The sequence below is a fragment of the Paramisgurnus dabryanus genome, chromosome 3, assembly GCF_030506205.2.
Source record: "Paramisgurnus dabryanus chromosome 3, PD_genome_1.1, whole genome shotgun sequence".
In the NCBI taxonomy this organism is placed as follows: Eukaryota; Metazoa; Chordata; class Actinopteri; order Cypriniformes; family Cobitidae; genus Paramisgurnus; species Paramisgurnus dabryanus.
The window spans coordinates 13,470,677-13,497,196 of NC_133339.1; the positions used below are offsets into that span (position 1 = coordinate 13,470,677).

General features: G+C 39.3%; 1 protein-coding gene across 1 annotated transcript in view; it reads left to right on the top strand.

Annotated features, from left to right (window-relative positions):
• The window catches only part of LOC135768462 (uncharacterized), a 140,883-nt gene that overhangs the window by 107,765 nt on the left and 6,598 nt on the right, over positions 1–26,520 (top strand). The gene's annotated exons all lie outside the window — the stretch shown is intronic.

Here is a 26,520-nt window from a genome sequence, read left to right on the forward strand (position 1 = left end):
TTGCTTAGTGATTTTTACATTTATAACAGTTTTTTGTAGTCAAACTAACTTTCAATACTCACTTAATCTCATGTATAATCAGTTTACTGTTAAGTAAGTGTCTTAAGACACAGTGTCTTTCTCACACACACACACACACACACACACACACACAGGTCTTTTATCGTAAACCCTTTCGACGAGTGTGCTGGAGCATACGCACGCACACACACACACAGAAACACACACACGTGTCTTCGGTAGAGAAGTCACCAACCGCCATTGATAGTGACACACATACACGTGTCTTTTATTTTAAACCCTTTCGACGAGTGTGCAGCGTGAATTCCCTCAGAAGAGAAGTCCCCGGCCGCCACTGATAGACAGTGACACATAGTACTAAAGTGTTTTACTCACATAAGCTGTGCCATTCTGTCCGGATCCAATATTGATAGAGGAGCATTGCTTTTTAATCGCAGTCTCTCTTCAAATCCTGCATTCTTCTGAACAGCCAAACACAAAGCAAATGTTATGCTTTCCTCGTTTGATAGGAATGATGTCTCTCGAACGAAAAACAATGGCCCGAATACGGTGCAGTTGTCGTTCAGCCATCCTTGCTGTAACTTGTTATGAAAACTCACTGAACTACACGTATTATGTGGGCGTGGTCTCAAGTTGGAGAGCTCATGAATAGTAATGAGCTCGATCAATTCCACGTCACACTGAGCAGCTTTTCAAATTGACCTGATTTCTCCGCTTATTTCTTTTCAGTGGCTAGAGCTGACAGAGGAGGTAGAAGTTCATTTTCACATTTACGACACAACATATATGGACCTAACACATATAAAAAATACAAGTAAAAATGGTTTTAAATTTTGAATTTGGCATGCATATGATACGCCAGTCCTTCCCATTCACTTAAACAGCACATCATTTTTTTTTCGTTTTATTTATTGGTTCTTCAATTTTTTTCTGTTTTTTAAACAATGTTTGCTTGGGTTTAGGGTTAGATTTCAGATTTGCTTAAAGAGGTTATTATATATACAGGTTTCTCCATGTTTTTGTCTATATTTAAAGGAACAGTATGTAAGAAAATTATATCAATTAATCATAAAATGTCCCTGTTATGTCACTAGACATTAAGAAATCATTTTCATTTTAAATACTTATATCACTGACAACAGTGGCCTGGCCAGGATATTGTCATTTAAAAAGTGGAGTTGCAGCCCTCAACTGATGTTTATGTTGTCATTTTGTGTATTGGCCACCAGTTGTGTGATTGCAGTACCAGTTTTGGCCACAATCCTACATACTGTTCCTTTAAGCCATAGTCGCTTGGAGCTGGGGTTAGAATTGGGATTTGGATTAGGATGTCATTTTTATATAACACCAAGTTGTTCTGACCCTAAACCCAAACAACAATGGTTTAAAAAAACAAAAAAAAAATTGATAAACCAATAAATAAAACGACAAAAAAGATGCACCGTTAAAGTGAATGGGAATGACTGTCATATCATATGCATGCCAAATTGGAATTTGGCGTATATATTGCACAATTTTCACACTTTGTGCTAATACCCAACTCTGTGAGACTGGGTTCAATAATGTGTCTGTATATAGACCGTTTCAGCAGTAACAACATAAACAAGCGGCTGTCGCGGTCCGCACGTAACTTCAGGTAAACTCCGCTAAGAATAAATAACAACAAAGTTCTTTAAACGTAGTTTATTTATATAACAAGCAAAAAAACAACACATAGATTACCTAGGAAACCATTTGTTATTTTCGACGAGGCATTCGTTCAAGAGATCAGTTTAGTAACTAGTCAGACCATTAAAAAAAACGAAACCGGAAGTAAGGTTCGGATCCAGACGTGTATCACGTGCGTCCGATGAAACCGTCTATACAGCAGAACTTATTGCCATTCTGGTAGCACTTCATTAGGTGGAGGATGTAAAACCAAGGTTAGCAGTCATCTGTTCTCATCCATGTGCAGCAAATGCAGCACTTTCAAGCCTGGCAAGTGGACTAAAATCAACTAGGCAAGATATTATATATGATATCCTTGCAAGTTTAATGAGAAATAGTAATAAAAGTCCTATTATGTTTCTGTGGGTCCCTACTTATGTGTGATTGGAGGCTAATGAAGGGGGTGACAAACTAACTAAGCTTTAAATCATGCAGAAGTTGACAACAAGTGTATCTTAGTAAAAAAATAGGTCACTTGTAATAAATGGCAAGAAGCATGAAATTCTGATAGCAAGAGCAGACATCTTAATAGCATTTATCTACTTGTTGGAAATGGAAGAATTGCATTTAAGAACAAAAAATAAAATATTATTTCACGTCTTCGAATCAGATATTCTGGACTAAATAATTCCCTTTTAAAATATGCAACTGGTAAATGAAGACATTGTGATCAAACAGAGACAATAGAGCATATTTTATGTCAACACAGTATGAAAATAAAAAAATCAATTATTTAGGAAATGGAAAAAATGGGCTTAAAAACTTTTTGGAATGTAATTTAGAGCAATAGAAGAAGTATAGAGCATTATACAATCTGTTAAAGAAATCGGGTTATATGGGATACTTTAGTGATTTTATTCTTTGCCTGGCTGTGCTCCACAGGAGCAGCAGGTGGCGGTAGTGCACCATAAGTTGGTTTACCAACCGCCATAAAACTCCAGAAGAAGAAGATTCGAATCAAAAGATTCGTAAAGGTTTTGAAGCCTCGCGAATCAGTGTTTAAAGTGATCGTCACTAGAGTCTGATGTCCCACGTGTAAATGCTTCGGTGTGCACTGAAATAATTAATCCGTCTTCGATTATTTTATTGGTTTGTCAGCAGAAGACAGGATTTCTTAATAAATTAACCGTTAGCAGTGAGATGAAGTTAAAAATCTGACCCGGACTCACTGTTGATCTGGAGCAGCTTTCGGACAGCGTCATAAACATCTCCTGACTCATACAGTTGTGTACTTTGAGGTAATGTCCAGCACGTATAATACCAATATTATTAAATGTTTTTACCCATGTATTATGAACCAGTTTACTGTGGAGATCGAGGACTAAAACACAGAAGTTGTGCGCTATTCAGAGACAACTTTAAAATTACCTGAGAACTGCATCTGTATTTATCACTTCTTATTTTAGTTCTTATTTACCTTTTATATTTAGTAACATTAGGCGAGAGCGGGGTACAAAGTACGGCTTTTTGGCTCTATCATTCAAAAATATTTGCGTTAGATTTAATATTTTTTTACACAATGTCCCTGTCCTGAAACTGTCCCTTAAAGTTTGTTTCTGGGATCTTATCGTACACCGGAAGCGACAGGAGTGCAAACGTTACCTCAGTTGGGGTTCTGTTAGAATCTAATTCTTAGCAGGTCTAGATGTATGAGATTTTTTAGTAGTCTGGAGGTCTGAGCTGAGCAGCAGAGAGTTCTGATATATATATCAGGGGCTATGAAAGACACTGACACCGAGATGCAGTTGCAAACACAGACCAAATTTTATTAGACATCCTTCACATTATATAAGATGCAAAAAGGAACCGTTAGTCACCTGGGTAATGTCTGGCACAATCTCGTGATCAACACATTGACGAATCCGTCGAGACAACAATCACATGACTGACCGTGTGTCTCAATTCGTTCCCTAGCTCCCGAGGTCGTGAATCAGTATCGCCCTGTCCCAAATGGCACACTCCGGACTTGTTGTCCTCCTCAGAGTCCACACTTAGATGACATCACGTAGTCCAGACTTTAGGGACCCTTGATGCGAGTCCACGTGGGTGCACCGGAGTCGTATTTTGGGACAGACTCGAGCATCACACCGGAAATAGGTAGAGAAGTTGCCCGTCAGTGTGAACTCCTCCCTTCCGTCGTCTGATTGGTCTGATTGCCCTTTCGCAAGGACTTCTGGGTTGGCAAAGTGCGCGAAGCCTGCTGCAGTGCGGGCTTCGCTGAAGACCGCATCAAGGGGGCAAAGGAGGCGCTGATGAGCACACTTCAAAGCGTAAAAATGACAGATGGGACACCCTACGGACTCGTAGACTAAGCGAGAACGCGCATTTTAAGGCCACGCGACCGAAAGTCCACATGAAGTGCGCCATTTGGGACAGGGCCTATATCGTGTACACAGGTTCGGGCACTGGTAAGGACCCTAGCTCACTTCACATTGGGACAATGTTCACTTATTTTTCTGTCACGTGGCTGCTTAAGCGCGTTGTAATCACTCACAGCTGTTACTCATCAATAACCGGCAAAACCAACATCTCTCTGACTTTATTTTAAAAACAGTACATTGTGAAAAATGCTGTCATTATTCTCTTAGATGTCTGTGCATAAAATTGGAGGCATATAATTACATTTTAAATGTAATAAATATATTTACAATTTTAAATAAATATTATTATTTTAAATATTGAGTAGATTGTGGTCCCTTACTGTGTAAGCAATGTGTGTTTATATTTACAACTAAAACAAACGTTTGTCTTTATAAAAGTTCTGTAACATTTCATAAAGTTTATTGAGTTGGATCACGTGATGTTCGGTTGGCGAGCTTCAAAAAAGGTCACGTGATTTCCGGTTAGGGAACATAGGGACCATCGATGCTCACTGGTTTTTGCGTTGCATTGTGGGAATTTTTAGGGAACGAACGTTCCAGTGCACTGAATGGATTTTGCGATTGAGACAGCCCTTAAAATGGCCGACTCCCTGATCAGTGCCCTGACTACTGAACATGGGAGCTGATCGAGACACACGCTGAGACAGTTGAATGGTGCAAATGAGGAAGGGGAGAATAGGGAAGTCTGGTCGAACCTCGTGATGGACTGATCAGCCCATGTCTAGCTTTTGTGCATTCTAACTCATTCTCAACTTAGTCACTAAGACAAATGAACCGTTTCATTGCTTCATTAATCATCCAAGTATAACAATAAAGAAATATACAAGGATCTATGAAAATATATCAAATATATAAATGTGGGGTGTGGGGGAACAACATTTAAATTCTAACAGGTTCATTGTGAACAGAGGGTTTGTTATAACATCTGCTAGAAAATTAAGTTTATACACACATTATTCAATCAAATTCTGTCTATATATTAAAGATGGATATTGTTTATATATCTGCCTATAATAGATAGATATCCACACATTCATCAGTCAATGATCCTTCATCTAACCATCCTTGTATTATGCATCAATCCATATAAATAGATTTTTCTAAAGGGCAAAAATGATAATTGTGAGTTATTTCCCCTGATATTGAATTAAGTTATCATTTTGATGAATAGTATTTAAATTGTTTTCATTTCATTATCATTGTATACCTGAGGCTTAATTGGAACGCTGTGTGACAACTAACCCCGCTGTGTAAAAATGTTTTCAATCCCATCTATCAGTTATTAGGAGTTGCTAAAATGTTCCAAAATTATGTTTTAATTCACAAGACAGTGATTGAAACTTGCATAAATAAAAATCACTCTACTTGAAATAAAGAAATCCTCTGTATATCATTGATTCCCCTCCATTTTCCAGGCCTTGACTACTACAGAAGCCACACTTGCATTTGACCCCAAGGACTACATTTAAGGGCGATTTATAGCCGTAGCTACGGCGTAGGCTATCCGTAGCCCGTGCGTAGCTCTGCGTAGCCTGACGCGCACCTCACAAAATTTCTAACAGCGCGTCGGCTCTGCGCGGACCGCAAGCGCTGTGATTGGTCCACCAGAACCCCTCCCGTCAGGTAAAAAAAACTGTGTCATAGGTATTTCCGTTTGTGATGGTGAAAACAAAGATGAGCCAAGTTGAGGAGTGATTTAACTCAAGTGAAAGAAGATACTCGTCGTAATAAATGGCAGGAAGCATGGAATGGTGATATCAAGGGCAGACATCTTAATAGTATTCAACAACTTGTAGGAAATGGAAGAGGGGCATTTAAAAACAGAAAAGAAGATATTATTATTTCACGTCTTCGAATAGGACATTCTGGACTAAATAATTCCCTTTTTAAAATAGGAAAGCACGCAACTGGTAAATGCAGATATTGTGATCAAACAGAGACAATAGAGCATATATTATTTATTTGTCAACAGTATGTTGTATCAGATGACATACAAGATGAAATGCAATATACTAATCGCCCACAGCAGACTGAAATTAATGTCACTGATCTGATCAATCAAGGTCTGCAAAAAGAAAAAAACAGACGGATTAAAAAGGAACAGGGAAAAGACAAGAAGGGAAGAAAACGCTTTTATAAACAAAGAAGAGTTCATCAAGACAACAAGCCTGATGATTCAAGTAATAAAGAAACAAGAACAACAAAACAAGGTTTTGATAAGGATGATACGAGAATTGACCAAGTCAGTAACTAATTTCTCTATTGGGACAGAAGTGAACATTGTAACAGACGAGGTTGCATCTTTAATAATTCAAAGATGCAACGCCGGCTGAATTTAAGATGAGGTCTGTAGTTTTCAGTAAATACGCTTTACATACAAAAATGTAAGAGTGTTAATGTAGTTGTGTTTGTGGGTTTTAACAGATACGCGTTGCATATAGAAAAAGAGTGAAAAGAAGCTTTTAGAAGCAAGAGTGTGAAAAGCATTTATGCCAATCATGTATATTTTTCTGCTGATTTTGCTTTGCTAAGATATGTAAACATGAGACATATGAGTCTCTTCAAACTGTGGGGTAGTTAAATTGACATGTTGGGCGGGAGAGTTGCCAAACCCACATGAGGGTGAAATGAAGTTCAGTTATTAATTTTTGCTGATATTATAAGAAAGTGTGAAGTGTGGTTTCGGCCACATAGAGAACTGCAAGGTGAAAAGAGCAAGCGTCTGGGTGTGGGGAGGTGTAAGAAACCTCTCTGCGGTTATGCCTGGACCAAAGTGAATAAATACGGATGTTGCAGAATGATCGAGGCCGAACCCCGTGGTGAAGACTTATCGCTTTATTGTTTTTTGATTCATTGTTTGTTATGAAAAGTTTGTTCATTAAACCGAAGCCAGCTATTAATGGCGATTCGAAAAATATTCTTTAAATGAGTCTCTGAGTGAAGTTATTCATTTTAAGATTATAATTCATAATTAAGCAAGATTTTAAACCTGAGCTCCGAGGCTGAATCCAGCTGAAGCTGGTACTGGCACCGCCCAAGGTTACTGAATACCTACCAACGCACTCAACCCAACGGTAAGAAAGACCTATTATCTGACACTGTGATGTTGATGTAATAAAGGGTACATTCATTCATGTGTTTGGGGGATAATTTATTGTTGAATGAGGTAAATGCAAGGTATTCAGGGAATACAGGCGGTATATCAAATACAACATGGCGCCCTAACGTAAAGGGGCTCGAAAAAGGTTTAAAAGTCAGAATCAAAAACAATAACAAGCGAGAAGAGCTCCACACACTGCAGCCACAAAAAATCGGTCTAAATAGACGGAATCTCTGAATAAGCGCGCACAGGCTTGTAAAGACCTGTCAGAGAAAAGAGAAACTCAAAATCTCCCAAGGCGAGGAGTGAGTTACTTTTGTTGAAACCGGTTTCAAAGGAAAATGAGCCAAATGGTGACCATTGAACTAGTTCCCGTAGACACGGGAGAAAAACTAGAATGGCAATCATCCACACGAATCAGATGTGGTTTTGGCTATATACCATGGGGAGAAATCAGAAAGATCGCTCCCGTGGTAAGTTTAATAGTGAAGGAAGGGGCAGAGGCCCCGACCTTCATATACTCTGATAAAGGAGGCCACTTAGGAGCTCCCAGAGTGAGAGTGTTCAATGATGAAGGATCCGAAATAAAAAACGTGATAACTAAAAGTTGGGCAACCTTAGGTGAAAGCGATCCTGAGGAAGGGCCCGAACGGGGGTCAGTAGTCCCTGCGTTAACCCCTCATACGGAGGGGTGCGAAAATACTCCCGATCCAAGTGCACCAATACCCGATAACCCACGGAGCCCGGTAAATGGATATGAACTCGAAGGCGAAACGCCGGTGAGACTGTATTTTGGTAAAGGGAAAAATTTAGTTGTCCTGAAACAAGGCCTCTTGCAGGAAGAGGAGGAAACAGATGCATTAGTGAATGCGGCTAACGAACACCTCGACCACGGGGCAGGGGTAGCTGCAAGTCTCCGAGAAAAGGCAGGGCAAGAATTCCAAAGAGAATCAAGCAGGTTGATAAAAGAAAGACAATACCCACTAAAAGAGGGAGATGTTTTAGTACAAAAGATGTACGGCCCAAATGGGAAACCAGTGATTCACGCTGTAGGGCACCGGAGAGGGCACGGGAGAAACATAGAGGAAGAGTTAAAGGCGATTAGCACACTAGATAGGTTAGTAGATAAAATCTGTGATGTAGCTAAGGACTATAGATATCAATCTATAGCAATGCCCATAATATCAGGAGGGATTTTCGGTTTCAGGGAGGCTGAAATGGGTAAAAACCTAGTACAGACACTTCTGAGAAAGGCAGTTAGAACAGGATGGCCTACGCTGTGGATGATTTGCCACCCAAGTGCTGAGTTACTGTACAAAATAAGCGACATGGTTAACAGAGATGAAAGAGCAGATGAAGGGAGATCACAGCAAGCAATAAGGCAAAGCCAGAAAACCCACAGCCTTAGGGCGGAGGCCACAGAATATCAACCCGGGCCGAGATGGCCAGTGTTAAATAGAACAAAGACCTCGCGGGGAAGAAAAGAGGTTGTAGAGAATCCTTTTCCCAAACTTAAACATGGGGCGGGTTATGACACCTTCTGGCTAGATAACGGGTGGTATAGACCCACACATGCAAAGAGCGAGAAAGAGGAGACGGCCCTTGATCGAGAAGACAAATGGTACACTGATTATGTACCAGGCATAACGTGCGGTCAAGTGTGGAGCCTGCTGAATGGCGGGGACGCGATTAAAATTTTAGAGGACACCACACTAACTCAGAGAGCTAAAAAAGCAATATTAGCACAGAAAGATTTAACAAACAGGGCCGCATTAACAAAAATCATAAAAGCAGCCGTAGGCAAAGAAGCCTATGATGAATATTATTCCGACGCTGCTACAGAAAGCGAGAGTTCAGACGAAGAGTCAGAAGACGAAGAAGAGACAGACCCTGACTATGAAAGGTTGGTGGTGGAGGCACCAGCTAGGCCCCCAACCCCCATTAAAACAACACAGCGACCTAGAAGATTACAGTTCGCAGAGGGGACTCCAGAAGTAATGTTCCAAGAGACCCCAAATAGAAACCAACCACTAGAAAGCGAAGAGTTTAGTAGACAATTAAATGCACTATGCATAGGTACACCGGCACAAACACCAAGAACACCGCAGAGCCGAGAGAGGGTGCAAAGCGAAGCGAGAACAGCACAGGCAGGAACTAGTGGTGGGTGGGAAAAACTCATAAGATTAGATCATGAAATGAAAATGTTACAAGGCACTAAATTGAAAAACACCACCGTCAAAGGAAAAATCAGGGAAATAGTGAGATATGCTGAGAGAGTAGGGATATCTGCAGAAGCGGTGGATAACCACATCCTAACCGAATATGGTATGGAGGGAGGAAAAAGGATGGCAGAACGTTTAGATTCAATTATACCTTTAGATGTCGATGAAATAGAACAGAGAAATTTCGAAGAAAGATGGAACGAAATAGGAGCCGTCACGGCCTGCAGTGAGCTGGCAGAGAAAGGTGCAAATATGGAAAAGACGCTTAAACGAATCGTGCAAGCAGTCAAAGGGAAAACCATAATAGGGGCGAAAGAGTTTTTATTGCTCGGTCCCGAAACAACGACGGAAGAGTTATGGAAGGTGTTGGTCAGATATGACAGGAAGACTCATATAATTCAAACAGAGAAAGGGAAACCTAATAGCAAACCTCAACAAGGGAAAACCCCACCCAGGAGGTCTGAAAGAGAAAGAAAACCCAACAGTAGATATGAGCATGAAAGCAAACGTGCATGGCAGACAGAGCACGGAGAAGACGGCAACCGAAGCAGGAAGCCCGCTAAAAGTTACAGTAAAGGTGCCACTAAAGAGAGGCCCCAACCGAAACACAGAGCTGATAAAGATAGAGGAAGTTACATTAGCCCTGAAAAGTGGAACAAACTCTCTCAAGAAGAGAGGGCAAAAGTCATAACAGACAGAGAGAAAAACAGGCCAAATGCTCGAATTGGCAGCGTAAGAACACAGGTAAAAGAAGGAAGTGAGGTGCCCAAAACAAAGGTCAAAAGGCCCAGGAAAAAACAGGCCGAGGCCAGTCAAGATTAGGATTTTGCGGCCCCTCTTAAAAACGCTATATCAGCCGTAGAAGAAATGGATAAAAAGTTATATAAAACGTATGATGAAACCACGTTCCGAATCGACACAGGAGCCGATTTTTCAGTGATCAAAGAAACAGAGAAACATGGTAAATTAGTAGATTCAATAACCGTGGAAGATTTCGAAGGTAAAGCTAGAGAAAAAAATGTTTGGGAAAAAGGCGAAATCGAGGTGATCATGGGTAGCGATAACTTACTCTGCCCGGAAGATTTAATACTAATTGGAAAATTAGGAATAGTAGACAAAGAAAAAGAAATAAAAAGAATCGTGGCGGAATCCGAAATGTCTGACAAAGAGGGGCTGGAAAAACTGTTACATAAATACAAAGATTCATATGCAAAAAGCAAAAATGACTGTGGAAGATTGCAGACAAAATATGAACATGTAATACAAGGGGGGGTTCCAAGCCCCCAAAGGCAATATAAAATCAATGCCAAAGCAGAGAAAGACATTCACGAGACAATTAAAGAATTAAAAGACCAGGGGGTCATAAGAGAGTTAAAGAAAAATGAAGCTGCTATCACAAACTCTCCAATCCAGGCAGTAGCTAAGCCGGACGGAGGTTGGAGATTAGTGACAAACTACAAAGCACTAAATAAAGTTACGATACCAGACACCAGGTATTTGATTAACTGTGGAGAAGCGAGTGGGGAAATCGGCAAAGACAAAAACTGGCTGTCAAAAATTGATTTAGCTAATGGATACTGGAGCGTGCCGTTAGCCGAAGAAAGCCAGGGTAAAACCGCATTTACGTATAACGGGAAACAATATATATATAAATTTCTCCCGCAAGGATATCAAAATGCTGCCAACGTTTTCCAGAGTATGATGCTGGAAATACTGGAAGGGATCCCTGTGACAGTGTATATTGACGATATCTTGATTGCGACCGAGACGGAAGAAGAACATATGAAACTGTTAGAAAGAACGCTAGACAGGCTGACAGAAGCAGGGTTAAAACCCAGTTTGAAGAAAATGGAAATTGGGAAGCATGAGGTGGACTTCCTAGGATTTAAACTAGGGAAAGACACGAAGGCCTTAACTACAAACACAAGAAAAAAGCTAGAGGAGCTAGAAAAGTCCGGCCCCCCTAAATCTCGCAGACAGCTACAGTCTCTGTTAGGGACTTTAAATTATGTCAGAGAATTAATACCCAAATATTCTCGGGAAGCTAGGGTATTATATCAAGGCACAAGAGGGGACGTGTGGAAGTGGACAGAGCAGATGGAAGAAGCCCGGCTGAAATTGATAAGAATGGCTTTGGATAGTGGAGAGTTAGAGAGGAGAGCAGAACAAGTGGCTTTGTGTGTGCATGTATTAGAAGACGAGCAGGAAGTCACTCTCACAGTCTCTAACCACAAAGGAAAGAGCCCCATTGCTTTTCTCACCCACACACAAGAGCCAGCAATGTGTAAATATGAACAGAATGGGCCAGAGAGAGTTTTAGCGTCAGTTTCTAAAAGATTACTGCAACTAAAAGCATTGGCTAAAGAACAACCTATAATAATACACTCAATGGCAGGAGAACTAGCAAGACTAAAGAAAAACCTCGTGATGAATCAGGCAAGGATTCATTCACATAGGTGGGATCAATGGAATTTGATCTTAGGCGATAACCAGTTAGACTGGAGAATGATTAAACAAAACAGAAAAGACAAAATGACCAAATATCATGACACCCATCAAAACCTCCCAAAATACTACACAGACGGTAGCGAGAGAGGAGGAAGGATAAAATGGGGATATTTAGTCAAAAAAGATGGAAAACTGTTAACATCACAGAGCGGTGAAATATCCGGAACATCTCAATTAGCAGAAGTAGTGGCAGCCGAAAAGGCTTTAGAAAAAGCCGTAGAGCTAGGCCACGAAGAGATAGTTTTAACATGTGATTCAGAATATGTGGCAGATGGTATAAATAAAGAATTAGAAACGTGGAAGGTTAACGGGTATCACACAGCGCGTGGTAAACCGATGGCCCACCAAGAGAAGTGGAAAAAGATTGCTGAACTTTTGACCAAGGTAAAAACTCACTGTTACCACCAGGTCAGCCATACAAAACAGAACACTGAAGCCGCAACGGGGAACAGAGAGGTGGACAAGTTGATAGGTCAGGTAAAACGAAAAGAGATCAACGAATTGTTCAAAAGAATGCACGATGAGTTAAACCATCCTAGCTACAATATGATTCAGATGGAGCTGAGGTTGAGATGTTTAAAGATACCAAACTGGAGAACTCGTTACAGGGAAGTAAAAATAAACTGTGAAATATGCAGGAAATTCATGACCGCAAAAGCTGCTGCAGAGAGCAAACTGCCACAAGAATATGAGGGGCAGGAAGTGAGCATCGACTTTGCAGGCCCACTGAGGCCAAAAACAAAATTAGGAAATTGTTATTTTCTATTAGCCATCGATAACTGTACACAGAAGAAAATGATTTGGCCAATGCGAACGGCATTAGAGTCAAATGTGGTAGATTGCCTAAAAGAATGGATAAAGTGGCAGGGAAAGATGCAAAGCTTAAGAGCTGACGGGGCCCACAATGTAAGCGGAAAGTTAGTAGAGGATTTTTGCAGGGAGAATAAAATAATACTAACAAAAAGTATCGCTTATAGGCCTGAAACGAACGGTATAGCAGAGAGATCGATAAGGGAAATTAAGGAATTCTTTAGTAAGAATCAAAGTCTAGGAGAGTGGGATACGCTTATTGATAAGTGTCTCTTAAATCTTAACAGGTGCAATAGAGTGGGACCCAGAGAGAAAGAGAGTAAAGAGAACTGGAAGTTCCAACCTGGTGACGAAGTGATAATTACTAGAAGAAGGAAGGTAGGAAGATTCTGTGAAGGTCTAGGGACCATTGACACAGTAAAAACAATAACAGGTACTAATACTGTAGAGTTGGAAAACAACGGCATATACAGTAATAAAGATCTGATTAAAGTGTAAACCATGCAGGAGATCATCGAAACGTGTAACAGAAGGGGTTTGATCAGGGTAGAACACGGTAAGCACGGATCGAGAGCGATGCTTTGGTTAGGCCCGGAATTAGAAAGGGTCATGGGCCTAAAAGCGGTACCGACCACGCCGGTAGAGGTTATTGTACGACCATACCAGTGCATAATATGCAATGAGGTCCGAGCTATGCCAAACATCAGCCCGTTCGAAAGAAAAGAAATGGGAGCTGAATGGCTGGTAACGGAACAAAGCCATATTGAAATAGGTGGAGTACTAATATGCGGGAGTTGTAGGTCAAACCACGCAAAAGTACGGGTGGACTCGTATGAGGTATCCGGAAATAGCGGTGAAAAATGTAGCTGTAAATGGGACGGCGAACTAATGTGGCAGTGCGCAGTGTGTGGGAGCAAAGGCCGAGAACTGAAATCATCCCGAGCTGTATGGGAGAGTATGAGGGTCATGAAACCCATAGGCCTATTCCAAGAAGGAATACTACTCCGGTTCTCCAGACATCCCTACCTAGGGATGAGGGAATGCGAAAAGAGCGCATTCCTAGACGCAAGAATCCCTATCTTCTTTAGTGATGGGAGAGAAGCTAGGGATAAAGCTAACCAAGAGAGGGAGAAATTAATAGAAGAGATAAAGAATAAAGACAGGGAAAGCGACCTCTCGTTAGCAGACTATGAAACCATGAAATGGCATCTCACTCTATGGCATGAGCCGATAAAGAGATGCTTTCCCGAAGTAAACCCTAAACTAGGCTATAAGGGAGCACTAGCGTGGATTTACGTTAAAAGAGGTGACAAATGGCAAGTCAGAAGTTGGTGCTCATTAGCAATAGAATTAGCCCAAGGAGGGGAGTGGATAGACACTCCAGAATATAAGAAAGACTTCAGAGGCAATCAGCAGAGGTCAAACGTGACAAAAGAAAAGAGGAAGTCAGAGAAAAAAGAGAAGTTTGTCGAGCTGCTTGTGTCGAAAGTTAACCCGACGAATGAGCATAAGGTGTGGTCTGAGGAAGAAAAGAAATATATAACAGGTGTCCCTTATCATGATGAACAAATTACTGAGGAACCAAAGATAAAAGTGGAAGTGGTCATGCACATCAAATTGAATGTATTGAAATGCGCACATCCTGATTTCGATTGGTTGGGCGGCATAGAGGTGGGGTTAAACCATAAAGCCTCTGATTTGAAAATAGAGAAATGTGGATTCTTGAAGAAGAAAACAAGGCTCGTGGAAGAGCCTAAGACTAACATATAATTGCAGAGATGGAAAAATCACCGGACAAAAGAGGCCAAATGGACGGAGTAGGAGCGGCCGAGGAAAACGTCCAGAAGCGGAAAAAACTGAGACAATGGAGCAGATGGATAAGTATATGTTTATGGTTTATATTTGGAATAATAACATTATCATTAACGACTGTGAGATTGAATTATGAGTTACAATGGGAAATTATGTCCGGTGAAATCATATTGGCAAAGATACAAGTCGAGAAGAAAAATGTGTCGGGATACGACGTTACTGTGTGGGCTACGAGAAATAACGATAGCAAAGCAAGTGTAGAAAAGAACACGGAAAACTTTTGGAAATGGGTAGAAACTAATGACACGCGAAATAATAAAAGCAGTGGAGTAAGGTATTACATAGTCAGAGAGCCAAAAGTTAAAGAAAAAAGAACCGTCTCAATCAGAAATTGGTACAGCGAGAAAATAGAAATATACGAGAGCAACAGTTATATCCAAGAATCCGAAGGGAATAGAACGAGAAATTATTTCATCGGAAACACTTACCGAGCAGGGGTGAATGAAGAATTGGAAGGATGTTGGGTATTTAGGTCTAGTAAAAGGTTCAACCCGTGGGAAGCAGATGGCTGCGGAGTCAGAAAGAATTCCAAGAGACGTAAACGGGAACAAAACGTAGAAAGACAAAAATACGCAGGAGAAATCCGTAAGAGCGTAGAAGAATGGATTAAGTCAAGCAAGATTTTAAATCCAGAAGGGGAATTCGTATTGCTAACCACCGTAAGGGACCGCTATTTGGGGTTCAACGGTTGGGATTATAAAGAATACGAGCGGTATTTCCCTAGTTCGTTAAATGTAGATTTAAATAAAACAGTACCATGGATCTGGAGAGAAAAAATGAAACTACCCAGAGTCAAATACAATCATAAGGTGGGATTCTGGGAGATAGAGGAAAATAAGAAAGACGAAGACGTATATTTAATTAAAATGGAACTAACCGAAGCGCCGTCAACAGAATCGGAATTCCGGGATTATTATGAAAAAGAGGTAAAAGAAATGGATAGGTGCATAAGGGCTATGCTATATAAAAGACATGGAAAGAAATACTGGTATGTGAAGAACGATTACAATGATTTTTCATATAATAATCTATGTGACAAAGATAACGAAAGAATGGATTGCAGAGATATCGTAAACGGTACCGACCCAATAACGGGAAACCAAACAAAAGAAATTATCTGCGTAAAAAGAAAGCTGCTTATTAAGAGGGTTAGTCTAAAGAGACAAAAAGGTAAAGACGGGGTGTATAGACGAAACCTGGTCTTTCACGAAGACATCCTGTATGGGTTAACAGGAAAAGAATGCGGAGAGTTAATTAAGAGTTGTTCCGAGGGACACGACTCTGTGACCATTAACCAAATAGCCGCGGTGCTGTGTTACTGGAGCAAGGGTATGGTCCCACTACCATGGACATTCCGAGAAGGTAAGACACCGAATCGGTACGAGATGACTTACGGCCTAGGAGGGGTGGTAAGGATAATAGACAAGAATCTGAGATGGAAATTATTCCACGGGCCCGCACGAATCAGCGATAATAGTAAAATAAGGTATAATTTCACATATGGAGGAGAAGCGGGCATTATGCCAAACTTAGACGCAATAGCTATTGATGACTTAAGTGACACCATAGAAAGAAAGAACTGGAAGAAAGAATGGTGTAATGGAAAGGACGGAACATACTATTTAGGTCTGAGCTGGATGAGAAATGTAAGCTGTGGTACTAGTAGAGAATTAAGAGGAGAAGATGATGGAGGTCCAAAATGGTATGAAGAACCGGTGAAATTTATGGAAGAAGGTATTAAAGGAGTAAAAACCGCAGCTACGGCGGTAGGTAATTTTCTTACTAAGGATATATGGCATGGGTTTGTTAATGCATTAATTACTGTAGGATGGTATGCCCTGTACATAACCCTAATAATGATAGGGATAGGACTAATAATCATAGTGGCAAAACTCTTAGCAAAAGAAGCTGGGGGACACATATGCTCAAAGACAGTCAAGGGGCCAGAGGAGATGGGCCTCACAGAAAAGGTAACTGAAGTACAGGAAATGGAGCACGGTCCTTATAGAAATAGGAAGGATCCGCAATACGAGGAGATGCGTGCATTAATGAAACAAGTCGAAGGGCGTGTAGATAGGAGGAGTTGGAGGGGATAGAAAAAGTATGTATATAAAGACAATGGAGGCCAACTCGAACCTAAAGACACGGAGATAACTCTTCAACAAACCAAAGCTGCTTATTAGGGAGGAAAACTTTTGGGACCAAAAGATTTGCAAGTTAAACAAGCAATTGTCCGAGATAAAAGACCAACAGAGATCCAAAACGATAAAAGGTAGAATGTCATCCAAGGGGGAAACCAATATGACACATATTAACGAGACCTCAGCCGGAGCTGGAAGTTCTGGGATCGGGATCAATCCCGAACAGGTCAGTGAAATTGGGGTTTTTATTATATGGATGATGATACTATCATATGCAAAACATCTCTGGTGGCACATATTCATTGGGTTACTTCAAATAATAAGGATATTAATCATGGGGAAATTGAGTAAAACCATTCTAGTATGTGATGTAATGATTACATCTGATGGATGGAGTGAAATATTGGGGAGTAAAGGAATAACAGTTTTAATTATGACAAGCTTGTGTAAATTTGCTATAGACATAACAAGAAAACTGTCGCACTGGGACGATATAGTAAAATGGTGTGAGGTATCAATGATGATTCTTGAGACTATAAGTCTTACAGGAGTAATGATATTAAAGTACAAGAGATACGCAGGTCTATGGATAATCATAGGAAGTTTAACTATGGGAATTTTTATGTTGGGTTTTGTACTTAATGATGATAACATCATAATTTTGGGAATTTTAATTCTTATGAATCGATGGGATCGAATCAGAAGAAAGGTCAAACAATGCAATATGTGTGGATTCTATTAACAGAAGTAAAACATGATTAGCGGATGCTAGTTTCTTTTATTCTGTTTCGTTTTTAAAGTGTAACCAAAGTAATAAAAGACATGTAAAAGTATACAGGGATATATATGATTGTATGTAAAACTAAAAAGTCATTAAGAAATAATGAAGTTGTTCACTGAAAATACGTTGGATTTTTACAAAATGTGAAATTGGTGAAATACGGGCCAGAGGCTCGGAAATAAGGATCACGGTTAAAGAAAAAGTGACTAAAAGGGTTTTTATGGTGCTGGCATGTGCTGATGATTCGCGTGTATCCTACAGATGCCTACGCTGATTCAGGAGGGCACCGACAACCCAGTCGGATGGACATTCGGACAGTTTCTCTACCGGCTTAAAACCCAACCAGAGAAAATTGAAAGAATGTGGCTCTCTGTGAGGATTGTAGACGCATTCGTAGAGAAGGACGGAATTGGGTCCAGCCAGGCCCATAAATATCCTAAAAATAGGGAACCCCTTAGCAGAATGGCTAGGGAGAAGTACCGGGAAGTCACACTGATGAGAAACAGAAAAAACGTATTTGATGTGTACATTGAGAAGAAATATGAGAGCGTGAGGATAGGAACATTGCTAGTGAAATGTAAACTAGATAGAGTTCCAGCGAAAGGGTATTATACCAGAAAACCAAATGCTGAGGTCAATAGTATGATTGCAAGAGAGGGTGTTGTATCAGATGACATACAAGATGAAATGCAATATACTAATCGCCCACAGCAGACTGAAATTAATGTCACTGATCTGATCAATCAAGGTCTGCAAAAAGAAAAAAACAGACGGATTAAAAAGGAACAGGGAAAAGACAAGAAGGGAAGAAAACGCTTTTATAAACAAAGAAGAGTTCATCAAGACAACAAGCCTGATGATTCAAGTAATAAAGAAACAAGAACAACAAAACAAGGTTTTGATAAGGATGATACGAGAATTGACCAAGTCAGTAACTAATTTCTCTATTGGGACAGAAGTGAACATTGTAACAGACGAGGTTGCATCTTTAATAATTCAAAGATGCAACGCCGGCTGAATTTAAGATGAGGTCTGTAGTTTTCAGTAAATACGCTTTACATACAAAAATGTAAGAGTGTTAATGTAGTTGTGTTTGTGGGTTTTAACAGATACGCGTTGCATATAGAAAAAGAGTGAAAAGAAGCTTTTAGAAGCAAGAGTGTGAAAAGCATTTATGCCAATCATGTATATTTTTCTGCTGATTTTGCTTTGCTAAGATATGTAAACATGAGACATATGAGTCTCTTCAAACTGTGGGGTAGTTAAATTGACATGTTGGGCGGGAGAGTTGCCAAACCCACATGAGGGTGAAATGAAGTTCAGTTATTAATTTTTGCTGATATTATAAGAAAGTGTGAAGTGTGGTTTCGGCCACATAGAGAACTGCAAGGTGAAAAGAGCAAGCGTCTGGGTGTGGGGAGGTGTAAGAAACCTCTCTGCGGTTATGCCTGGACCAAAGTGAATAAATACGGATGTTGCAGAATGATCGAGGCCGAACCCCGTGGTGAAGACTTATCGCTTTATTGTTTTTTGATTCATTGTTTGTTATGAAAAGTTTGTTCATTAAACCGAAGCCAGCTATTAATGGCGATTCGAAAAATATTCTTTAAATGAGTCTCTGAGTGAAGTTATTCATTTTAAGATTATAATTCATAATTAAGCAAGATTTTAAACCTGAGCTCCGAGGCTGAATCCAGCTGAAGCTGGTACTGGCACCGCCCAAGGTTACTGAATACCTACCAACGCACTCAACCCAACGGTAAGAAAGACCTATTATCTGACACTGTGATGTTGATGTAATAAAGGGTACATTCATTCATGTGTTTGGGGGATAATTTATTGTTGAATGAGGTAAATGCAAGGTATTCAGGGAATACAGGCGGTATATCAAATACAACAAGTATGAAAATGAAAGAATATCAATGTTTCAGGAAATGGAAAAATTGGACATAATAACTTGTAATTTACAAAGCTTTTTGGAATGTAGTTTAGAGCAATGGAAGAGATATAGAGTCATTATTAAATTTATTAAAGAAATAGGGTTATATGGGATAATTTAGTGTTTTTTACTCAAGCATTTCCTTGTATATCGGTGCTCCACACTCCAGTTTAGTAGGTGGCGGTAGTGCACCATAAGCTGGTTTGCCAACCGCCATAAAATTACAGAAGAAGAAGAAGATTTAACTCAAACTGCAACAAAAGTCACTGTTTATTTACTTCCATCATTGCTGGTCTTCTCAAATCATACACAACAAGTTGCTGTTTCTTCTTCGTTTGTGTGTTAACTTGCCAAGCTTCTTTTTCTCTGACGGTCGCGGTGCTACTGTGGTTACACGCGTGGATACTGCCTACCAGCGGTTTGCGCATGTGTTTGCACATCAACGCGGAGGACGACGCAGAAGTATAAATGAAAATCGACGCGGAACCTGCGCCGTCGCGGCTACGCCGAAGGACCTACGCACGACTATAAATCGCCCTTTAGTCAAGTAAGTTTTGATGATAAACTTGGATAAATATATTTGATCTGGTATTAGCAAATACCAAAATGTGTTTATACAGTAGCTTTCTAGCCAGTAAATCAGATAAATGTTAAGAGTATGTCATGTGACCGTGGGAGAATAAAGGCGTCATTAATTATGTAGGGTTAAAATACCTGTTTGTGTAGCTTTGGAAGCATGGGGGTGAGTGCAGGAGCACATATTTTTTGGTTGAATGTATAATCGTATATTCATTCAGACTCAGTATTGTTGATTTCTCTTTTATTCTCTACTATATTAAAACAATCTTCAAATGGATGAAGAATAAACAGCAAACTGAAAGGATGATTGGCGTGTCACAATTTTATTACTTCCCACTCAGCTCCTTGGCTGTTTAAAACGATTATTGTGCCACTACAGAATAGGGGTGTCACGATTCTCCAAATCCTCGATTCGATTACATTTTCGATTCTAAGGTCACGATTCGATCCGATTCTCGATTTTTACATATTTTTTTGAAGACAAAAATGATATGCCATTATTTATTATTATTATTATAGTTTAACATTAACATGCACATTGCACAACTCGCATGATAGTTTGTGGGCTTCACTTAACGCGAGAGCTTGTAGAGAGAGGATTCCTTCTTGCACGCACATGGACTTAATGCACATGGACTTAATGCGCATGTCTTGGACTCATAACATCTGAAATAAATCCAGCATCATAAGCAGCTGCGCTTCTCTCTGTCTCACGTGCACGCGCTCTCGCATCTGTCCGAAGTCTAAACATAAACTAAAGTAGTAATCCTTATGTATTTGTTCAGTTTTAAGCGTTTCATGCGAGCTGAGGCAAACTATCCCTTTTGTTTCAAATATAATCCGCTGCATCTTTGTGCCTCTCTCACTCTCGCGCACGTGCAGAGAGCTGCGCTCTGTCCAAAGGCAGATCACTAGGTAGTAATCCTGTTTATGATATGCATTTCAAGGAGTTGTAGCATCCCTCGTGTTTAAAATATGATCGCGTTCCGCTGGACAGATGTTTTTAAAGGCATCTCTGAGAGTTTTTTTCCCTCTCTTGGCAAGCCGACCGGACGTGACATGGGGGCGTGGCAGCATCGACGATCCCATTTTTTAATTCGAAGTTCGAAGCTGTGACTTAATTTCGACCGATTTCGATGACATCAATCGTGACACCCTTACTACAGAATCAATGAAAGTTCGACTTACAATTAAATGTCACATTCTTTCTGATCCAATTTTTTTAAACCCTAGTTAGTGTGTAATGTTGCTATATTAGCATAAATAATACCTGTAAAATGATAAAGCTCCACCCCTTAGCAAACCTATTTGAAATTCTATAAGATTTTAGTCAATGAATTTAATTTAAATATATTTTCTCTATTGTTTTCTCTGGCCGTATCATTTCATTCAGGCTGAGCACACTTTGTGCCGCCAGTGCAGACATGTTTCACATGGAGCTATGATTCATGTACAAGTATTATGTGAGGTTTAGGTCATGTTTTCAGTCATCTGTATTTTTATCTGTTGCTTTTGAAGAATAAAACTGAGCAACAGAGAGCTTAAAAGTGGGAGGGAGATGGACAGTGGTGCTCTCAATTTATCCCACAGCATCTATAGATCAAATAAAATAAATAAAATAATGTTTTTGTAATCTGGGTGGGTCCTGATTCATTTTCAATGCAGGAACACCCTGCGGCAATAATCAGATGATGTCTGAATCATTTCACTTTGACATGTGTAACTAACTTCTATTCAAAATCTTGATTGCTAAATTTAAGTAAAATAAAACTGCATGGAAACGTTTCTTCAAATTAATAAAAAAAAGGAAAATCGCCCAGGTATACACCAAACATAGATTCAGATTCTGTAATTAATGCTTGCGAAAACATTCTTAAGTGAAACATTAAAAAGTCTGAAACAGATGGTGAATGTTTTACTGACATTAAATGTTTTAATGTCTCTTCTTTCACCTTTAGTTCACACCCATAGAGTGAAAGTGATTGAAACCTCCAGTGAAGCTCCTCCTACAACAATCCACCAATAAATGCTGGAGTCAAACACACAGAGAAATCACTCCATGTGTGATAACTGAAATCTTCATGACATAATGTTGATGCTGGTGAAAGAGGAGCTTGAGAAGATGACAGATCCACAACCATGCAGAATAAAGGATGAAGATACTGAGGAACAAATAGGTTGGTGTCTATTTTTCAGTCTTAATTATTGATGGTTGAGGAATAATCATAAAAACATTGAGAAACATGAGTGGAAATAAACTAAAATCCATGAGATGATAACTTTCTGCATCTATAATAGATTCAGTAGAATTAGATTGAAACATCAGGTAAAGAGTTTTATCCAAAGCAACCTTCAGTGGATTGAATCTCTGGGAATTGATCCATGTGAAGGATTACACATTTGTAAAATGTTATATCTAGGTTCCAATGTAATGGTGTATAAACTGAAAAAGTTATATACAATGTGTTTTACATCTTGAGGTAAAGATTATAACATTCAACAATCAAGTCAGGGAGCCCAGGTGGCTAAGACATTAACCTTTTGTCTTTATGCTCTTTATGACGATTGGGAAGAGTGCCAAGTTAAAGGTGATTGCTAAGCTCTAGGCACAACTGTGCCTTTGTCTTCATGCATTTAAAGGTATGGGCGATACAGTTAGGATGGTTGGATTAGCACCTATTAGGGATGTGCATCGATGCATCGCGCTCCCATTAAAAAGACCTGTCTAAAATCGATTCTGAATCGTAAAGCTCCGATTCAGTGTTTCATGCACAGCTTGTGCATGTACTACGGCTCCTTGATCAGTAGGAGGTCCATATCAATCTAAAATCACTACAAGTTTGACTCGTTTATAACGTGCATTTAAAAAAGCAACACTCGTCAAACACAATCATTTTAAATATTCTTTATTATCATCATGAAAATACCTGAAACAATCTGAAGAACAGCGATATAAATATTTCTTTAGACATTTCTTGGAATAGTGTTTGGTATACTACTTCTTCTGTGGCACAAATGGTGATTCTAAGCGAGAGCGCCCCCTGGCTTTTGAATGTGACGGCATTTCACCGTAATTCATTCAAATTCATTCATTGAGAAAACGCGCATTTGCCCAATTAATTGTCATAACCCTAGCACCTATGCATTTGAATCATGCTGCTATGCTAATGAGATCAGGGCTGAAGCAATTCCAGTAACAGGCTGATTCCTTGACTGAATTTACATGCTTTGTTTAACCCAGTGGTTCTTAACGTTATTCCTGGAGGCCCACTGCCCTGCACATTTTGTATGTCTCCCTTATTTAACACACCTGAATCAAATCATCAGCTCATTAGAAGAGATCTCAATGAACTGAACTGAGTCTGTCAGACAAAAGAGACATACAAAATGTGCAGGGCAGTGGGCCTCCAAGAATAACGTTAAGAACCACTGGTTTAACCCTCTGGGGTCCGACCCTTTTGGGACACTGTCAGAGGTTCTGACATGCTCTCACGTTTGGTCTTTTTTCAGTTGCTTTAAAACAAATTAATGGCTAATATCACATAACACTGTATTCAGCACAAACTGTGCTATAATAATATGTAAGATTAATGTATGTACATGTTTGTATTTTTAAGTAAATTATGTTTATGCGTGGTTAGTAAAAAAAAGAAAACAAAAAGTTGCTGAAATAAGGCCAAGGAACACATCCTAAACATTTGTAAACAAGCAAAAAAGTTATTTTACTCTTGTAGAGTAGAGAATTTGCTACAAAAATATGTAAAAACCATTTAACCCACTCATTCACATGAAACAATAAATTGATTTAACTTTTGTAAGACACCTTTTGCTGTGTAAAGGCAATATGCAAGGGAGGGTCAATGGTCATGAATATTGATGTGTTTCACACCAGAGACCCAACCCCCTAATGGCTCAGTGAGGAATGTTGGGACAAAAGAATGAATGTGGGGAGACTTAAGAGAATATTTTGCTTGTAGTTTAAAAAAAATAGGTTACAATAAAGTACAAAAGACTTAAGACTTTATTTTTATCTGAAATTAGTAAAATAGAAGTCTTATAGGGTTGCAAAAAATGCTAAAAACATGAACAATACAATAGAGTTAAGAAGCTTTATTGTAATTATAAATAAAAAGCATCATTGTAATTATAAATAATAAAGTAACAATACATGTAACAATATTCTGTATGACCAGTACAATATGGCTCTAATTAAAAGAAAATTATTCTAAATGTCAGCTATGAATGTACAGTTTGGTGTGCATCTAAAAATACTTCACAATATAAAAAATAAGGTATACATTTGTAAACCATCACACACTGTAACTCTTTGAGAATGGAGTTAAATGTTGTCGTGCCATTGTTCAAAACAGTTCCTATTTAACTGAACACACAATGGAACATTACATGTTTGTCGTCTTCTGGGTGACTCGTGCACATTCCATGAAATAGTGCAGTATCTCTCTCTTGACATTACTCTGGCAGGAAAAGAAAACATCGTCCTGTCTCCAGTAGTGCCTGATGGAGATCATCTTTACCATGGCCATATAAAATAGTAGTCCAATGTAGCGTTACCTCTCAGTGACGCTGACATCTTTCCAATTATACTTGCAACCATTTGCTGTTACCCTGGCAGCCTGAGCGTTGGTGTTATGGCGTAGATTTGAAACTGCATCCTCCGGAAAAAACATTTTGAAGAGACTCTGGTGTGTGTGCGTCTGCATGACTCAGCTGATGTCCAGGTTCCCGTGCAGGAAAGAAACGCAAAGTGTGTGGAACCACATCAATATCAGCCTCTGTTTTCCATGACAGAACGGACCTGCTGCTGCTTGCCTGGATGTTGGTCTTGACTCTCTTTGCAACAGGTGCCTTATCACTGTCAGTGGTAAATCCGTTAGTAAATAAATAAATGGTTTGGGTTAGAAAAATGTAAAACAAAATATAAAATAAAAATATTACTCAGTATTTTACTGTAGTAGTGAAACTTTAATAAACTGTACTTACATATTAGTCACAGTTGCTTTGAGAACTGGGTAAATGTGGCTTACAATTGATGAATGTCGGTCGCGTTGCTCGTGCGAGGAAATGAAAGCGAAAGTGTTAGAGCCACATTCCTAAAAAAATTAAAATAATCATCATAATTAGTATCATCGTGTATTTTCCAAAGTACTAAGCAACAAATCAGTAATACTAATAGTGCAGGCATAACAGAAAAATGGGTACATGTTTACGTACTCTTTACTGTTCCCAGTTGCGTATCTGCATGCCCTCGTGCGAGTACCAGACGAAGTTGGTGTTACAGACACATTCCTGAAAACATATCTTAATTAATATCATGTATTTTCAAAGTACAAAGCAACACATCAGTATTACTAATATTGAGACACTTTTTTTTACTAATTAATAATGTATTCTCCACAGTAACAAACTTATAAAGCAATAACTAAGGCAGTAAAGCCGTAGAGCTGAGATAAGATAATTGTACAGAGATGCACTGTATATGTTTGTTAACGGGCCATTACCGGACATATTTATGGCTAAAAATTAACACATGACATATCTCCGGGCACATTTGCAGCACATCAATACCAGGCTACATCGAAAAATTTACACCCGAACAGATACATGCATATTTGCGCATGATGACAATCTCCGGGCACATTTACTATTATCATGTAACATGCAACATGTCAGTAATACAAGCAACATGTCAGTAATACAAATATTGTGAATGAATAAAAGAAAAAAATGGTTCATAGTTGTATGCATAAAAAAAATCAAGCAACACATCAGGAATACTAATATTGAGAACAGAAAAGCCGGTAAATGTAACTTACACTTTATGAATTTCGGGTTCGTTTCTGCATGCCCCCGTGCGTCTTGTATTTTCCAAATTACTAAGCAAAACATAATAGTCTACTAATAAAACAGAAAATCCCGCAAATGTGACTTACCCTGTATGAATGTCCGTCGCATTTCTGCAAATGCCCGCTGAAGAGGAGAGTGATGCTGCCACATTCCTACAAAAGTTTTTAATAATTAATATAATGTATTCTCCACAGTAACAAACTTATAAAGCAATACTAAGGCGGTAAAGCATAGTTGAGATAAGATAATTGGGTACATAGATGTGCTGTATATCTTTGTTAACGGGCCATTACCGGACATATTTATGGCTAAACATTAACACATTACATATCTCCGGACACATTTACAGCACATCGATACTGCATCGATACATTTACACCCGAACAGATAGTCGCGTAAACAAGACTTGTTGAGGCATAAACACTAGTCAAAATAGTGATATTGTTTTATGACATATTGTATATTTACATTACACCATACAATCATACTGTTTAACCCATGACATATCTCCGGGCGAATTTACAGCACATCGTTACACCCGAGCAAATAATCACGTAAAGAAGCCTTATTGATAAGTCGGCATGAACACTATAG